The sequence below is a fragment of the Anser anser genome (genome assembly GCF_964211835.1).
Source record: "Anser anser genome assembly, chromosome: 2".
NCBI classification, from domain to species: domain Eukaryota; kingdom Metazoa; phylum Chordata; class Aves; order Anseriformes; family Anatidae; genus Anser; species Anser anser.
Window position 1 is genome coordinate 146,462,063 of NC_139721.1, and position 5,657 is coordinate 146,467,719.

The following is a 5,657-nucleotide window of genomic DNA, read 5'->3' on the forward strand; positions in this document are numbered from 1 at the left end:
CACGTACATGGTCGGTTCAATGCCCTGAAACATGGCTCCGGCACGCTGTTCTCCTTTATATTCACAGATCTTTCCCCAAAGCCCAAATTTCTGTGTGTTTACACGGATGCACACAGTTCCGGGCAAGGCTGCTCTTGGGACGTATGCCCACGTAGGCAGGCAAACAGGATCTTCACAATCAAAGAAATGCATTCACAATTCGTCCGTCTTTATTTTACTGTTTATAAATACCCAGTTAGGAATTAAGGAAAAACCACTGTGTGGTTTAAGTAGCCAGCCTTATACCACAAAAGATGAATAGTGAATAGCTGAAGTGAATGATTCCCAGAAAACTCATAGTCTGAAAACTGTTTGTCTGTGTTATTCAGCAAATGCTTATGAATAACGAACAAGCAAACAGAAGTCAGAACACGACCAGAGGATGGATCAAACTGATCAGAGGCTTTATTCACAATTAAATATATTCATGTGTATGTGTGTGTGGGGGGGTGTATTTATATACATCATGCTCTTATGCAAGTATAAACAAGCCAGAGCACTGACAGCAGCATATCATTATCAGATGGTAACGAGCAACACACTAATGAGAGTGCAGGAAATGGCTGTTGCTGGGTGCTGTAGTGCAACACCCATACACGAACCATACTTTGCCTTCTCCTTTCATGCAGGGTATAGGTATAGGTTACAAGCACGATCAGTACACACACTGGAAGCTTAACAGCTATGCATCAGCAGGTGTTTTTAACACCTGGGTGTTAAAAAAGGGCAAGACCTGACAAACTTCTTCATAATGCTCCTTGTTGGGATCCTATTGAACCTGAGCCAAGAGCTGAGATGGAGAATCATTCTATGAACACTGCCACCAAAATTTCCTGGCCAAGAGACTGTGGGAAATGTTACCTGCAAGGAGTCCAGCCTCCTGGCTTACAGAAGTTCTCCTCATGCTGCAGTGATTTATCAGCCCTTGAAAGTAATCTGGAAGGGATGGTCATCTGCCTAGCGATTTCTTCAGAAGTGCCACACTGTAAGACCCCTGCTTGCAAAACCCTTCATGACAGTCCAGAGTGGGAAGCTGTTATAGGGTCAACCACAAATTATCCAGAAATATTTATTCTCCTATTAAGGTGTGTTCACTAGGTCACCAAGCCCTGTCAAATTCTCCAGTAGAACTGGGTGAATAATGGATTTTTTTAGCTCCCAACTGGAAAGAAGCATTTGGGATTGATTTGAAGTTTTCATTTTTAAATATAGCCTGATTTCAAAATGAAAATATCATTTTTAAACAAAATGTCAAGATGCTTTCCAGGTTTCTCCCTGCTTTTTGTCAAAATGATTTATCAGACTTGACCCAAATTGATTCAATTGCTCTAAAACTGCCACAAATGTATATATTAACTGAAAATATTTTCTGCTCAGCTTCATCCAAAACATGTATAACACTTAAAAAATTAGTGGGGGAAACTGTGACGGGGATGCAGAAATATTTAAACATCCAATGCAAATAAAGTACAAATGTAATGGCCTCACTACTACGGAAATGTCTTGGCATGTTTCCACCTGGAGCCAGCTAGATGATTAACTGGCCACGTGCACTAATTATTTGAGGTCGATGTTTACATCAGCACTGTGCAAACTGGGTGCAGTTCTGCTCAAAAAATAAAAACATTCAACCGAAGACTGGAGACTGGACCTTCTGTGCTTGGGAAAAGTTGAAATAAGGTACAGGAAAATGAGCCTCTGGGATTTCGAAGCTGAGGCTTGGGCAGACCTGAAGAAGCCAACATCCTGGCCAGGGAAAGCCTTTGCTTGTGTCAGCTGCAATAGCACCCACAAGGTTTTCCCAGAGCAGGCATCACTTGTACGGGAACTGCCACCATCTCTGTCCCTCAAGTGATGTCTGTAACAGCCTCCTTCCCCGAGACTGAGATAGGGAAGCATGAATCTGACTGAACATTATCTGTAGAAGTCTTAACATTTGGAAGAGCATTTTTGGAGTGCTAGTAGATCAGTGCAATGCTGGATCCAGCCAAATGCCTTTTTCTGACTTTGTCCTCTCTTGTTCCACTACTGATTCCTGCACAACTGATTTAAGCCTTAAGTTACTTACAGTGGGTGAGACGTCCTCTCATTTGGCAAGAACTGGAAATAATTCTCCAGATATCAACATAAAAATGGCATAAACCAGGTGATCTGGAAGCATAGAAGTGAAAAAAGGCACTTAGTTGCTGTGTAATGATAACATACAGCTAATACAAATGCAAGTGTTTTGCAGAAAAAAAAAGTCTGCACAGAAACAAAGGACAGGCTTCTCCCAAACCTCCTTGAAATCCAGAGGCCAGATCCTGCTTCAGCTCTGAGTGAACAAGGTACAAATCTACTAAAGCAAGTAAAACTTTAGCAGCATACACTTGGGGTTAGAGCCCCGTTGGTTAGTTTCCTGTGCTGCAGGGAGTGCCACTCAGCAAGCAAGTACCCCGTGCTCTCCTATATATTTCCTCCCACATATGTCTTCAGGCAGCACCTAAATTTGCAACCTTCCTATGGATGGAAACAAACAGGCTTGGTCTTCATCCACATCTGGAGCAGGCACAGCTTTTGCTGAAAGATACCTGTCAGCCTGGCTCTCCGTGTACTGACAGCTTAAAAGCTATGTTAAAGCTTAGCTTAAAGGTTGTTTGATTTGAACACAATCTACAAACCCAGCTCCCGGAGCGCTCAGGGGCTGCAGGCAGCCTTGCTGTTCACTGCCTCTTTTATATATTGCAGTGGCTGAGTCTTATCTGTTCTCTGTTTACTATTTGTGCATTTTAAACCAAGGGGAGAAACAACCGCCAAGAAAATTCTGGCACGTTTTGTGTGTGTGACAGACACGCTATAAATAATAGAAAATTAATGCTTTCTTTTTTCATATCTGCTTGCAGATGGCTTGTCCAGTGCATTTCAGGCAGCAAAATTACATCAGTAGCAGCTTTGTCAAACATGTTTTTTTCTTACCAAATGTTCAGTTTCTGTCAGAGCCTGTCCAGTCAAGTTCCCGTGAAGGGCTGATGATAAACTGAGATCTTCTGGTGCTCTTCAGCAGCCCCATGCCTCCAGGGTTGGGCCAGACAGCTTGTTCATAGATCAGTGCATCTTTTCATGAGACAGTGCTGGTAAGGAATGAATGGACAAAAGAGGAGAGGTCAAGTGCAAGCTTTTATAACCGTTTGTTTAAACCTGCAGTAATGAGAAAACATTTTGCTAATGTGAAGTGTGAGGGAAGGCTACTTCTGGGGCCTGTCTGCCCACTAGATGGTGCTAGAAAATAATGTAACTGCCCTTTCTCATGCTGCACCACTGCTGAAGCAGCACTGCTTCACTGATGCACAGATCTGCAGCGAGCAAAGTGTGTAGCTTATAAGCAGTTGGAAGCCAACACAGTTTCTTCTCTGATCTGATCTGCTTAGTTTACAGATGTGCCCTAAAAGAAAGGGTTTAGTTCAGATGCACTTCAGTGTCTCCCGTTTTTCTCAAACTGAGTACCCTCATGAGCAGCAGATGCTGGGCAGGCTGGTGCAGTGCATGGCGTGGACGCAGGCTCAGGATCCTCACCTGTAGCAACGCTGCTCCAAGAATTCACTCCCCCGTCCATTGCCCAGGTGAGCTGGGCACTGGCTAACGCAGCACCACACTCATATCCATGGCCAGCGTGGCCTTCAGCGAAAGGTCAGCAACCAGCAAAAGAGAAGAGCCTTTCATTCCAGCCGGCCAAGTTCTCAAACGCCTCCTGAAGGAGAAAGCGCTGCCAGGACCTGGCACAGAACGGAGATGTGTGCTCACAGGCGGGAGCATCCCCATGGGATCTGCAGCTGTAGACATGGGCTTTGCACTGTTCCTCTCTGTTTCATGGTCCAAGAAAGTCAGTCAGGAAACTGATTTATGAAGGATGTGGGTGATATGTCATTTCTGCAGCAGCCCCAGGGCTGGGAAGCCGGCACTGAGATGGGTGGTGGCCAGCAGAAAATTCCTTCGGCGAACAGTGGTCAGTGATGTGTGGAAGCCCCAGACCCAGAGTGGGAACGAGAGGACATCTTCCTCCTGAGTAGGGCTCCCGAGTGGGACCTGTGGGGAAGGGGACCCAGCAGACTGAGGACATCAAGCACTGCAGCACATCCTCTCATGTATTAAGAAAACCATTACAGTTCATTTGTCAAGTTTGTTCTTATTTGAAAGAATGCACTTACCACAAAATAACAATTACTCATGTTAAGTTAATACAGGGCGCAGCTTTCTCATGGATGCACATGCAGGTAACACAGAAACTCCTGTTTCTAAATGTTTCTTACCAAATCCAGCTTTCGTTTTTTCCCTGTACCACTTTCAATTTCCTGCAGAAATTAATCACACTCGCTAATGGACAGAACAAGCTGGATTCAGATTCAGACCTTAATTCAGAATTACTCTGATGACAGATGGTTTCTCTGATTTTATGAGTGACAGCGAAATCAATTGCTGGCCCATTCGACAGTGTTTCTCATGGTGTACAAAGAATATTCAAAGCCAGACTAAAATGCTCTCAACGTCAAAGGAAAATGATAGGGACAGTGTGTATGATAGTATAAGTGATGAATCTGCCCCTTAAATCTACTGTCTTGTATAGGCTGGAAAAGCTTTCTGGGTAGAAAGCGGGGCTACAAGTCAGAGCGATTCCTACAGCGGTCACACAAAGGCCAGCTGAGGTCAGGTCATCTGCCATAAGCAGATATTTCCATGCCGGAGCACTAGGTAATGTGGTCCTGGCACATCTCTGTTCCAAACACATGTCCAATATTCGGTATTACAAATCATTTATTAAAGCTCAGCCAATCATAATAGTAAATTTGTACGCATGTGAAGATCTCTATATTTTGCCAAAAGTAGCTCATGCATAAAAAATATTACATAAACTTTCTGAACGTATATCAAAATAAATATTACAAATTACAGGAAATATGCTAAAATGACTCCCATTAAAATTTCAGGATTTGTTTAGGATTACTCCGATGGTTATAAAAGTGTCTCCTCTCATATCCTTCAGTTGGAGGAACAGCTTTGCCTTGGTCATTTTCTCCCCCTTAAAAACATGCCAGATTATTTTTACATCCAGCAGAACTGCTACAGGCACAGTGCAAAGTCTAGACACCTGCACTTGTCCAGACCCAGCGCACTGCTGAGCTGGGTGCCCCCAGGTCAGAAGCATCCTCTGGGCCAATTTTCCAGTGCTAATTGATGCTGCCCCTCCATGAGAGCCTTCCAGCCGCCATCTGCAGCGGTCACCGTGTGCCTGCGGGCCGTGCCAGCACTTCCAAGGCAGGTGTTGACGCCCTTCACAGAGCACGACGACAGCAGGACTTGAACTTCCACTGCGTGTTGCAAAGAGGGATGAAGTCACTTATTTGCTTCCCCTGATGGCTGTCAGCCTGCCCTTGCTCCAGCTCTGGCTATACTCACTTCACGGCGCTACGGTGACCGCGGTATCATGGCATTAAAGCACATTTTGGGACAGAAATCAAGCTGTGAGCCACGTATGCAGGAGGGAACTACCAAACAGCCAGGAGATCCTACAAAACTTAGATCCACAGCTCTGAACTAGCTGCCCCTGCTCCCTCCCCAGTACATATCCTCTAGCCCAGTCAATG

General features: G+C 44.7%; 1 long non-coding RNA gene across 1 annotated transcript; it reads right to left on the reverse strand.

Moving 5' to 3' along the window:
• On the reverse strand, positions 1–5,141 carry LOC310895745. The gene is made up of 3 exons (XR_014580925.1): positions 3,592–5,141; positions 2,995–3,149; positions 1–2,190 (listed from the first exon to the last, which is right to left on the reverse strand). It is a non-coding gene; the product is annotated as an uncharacterized lncRNA (long non-coding RNA).
• Between the last annotated feature and the right edge of the window lie 516 nt (positions 5,142–5,657).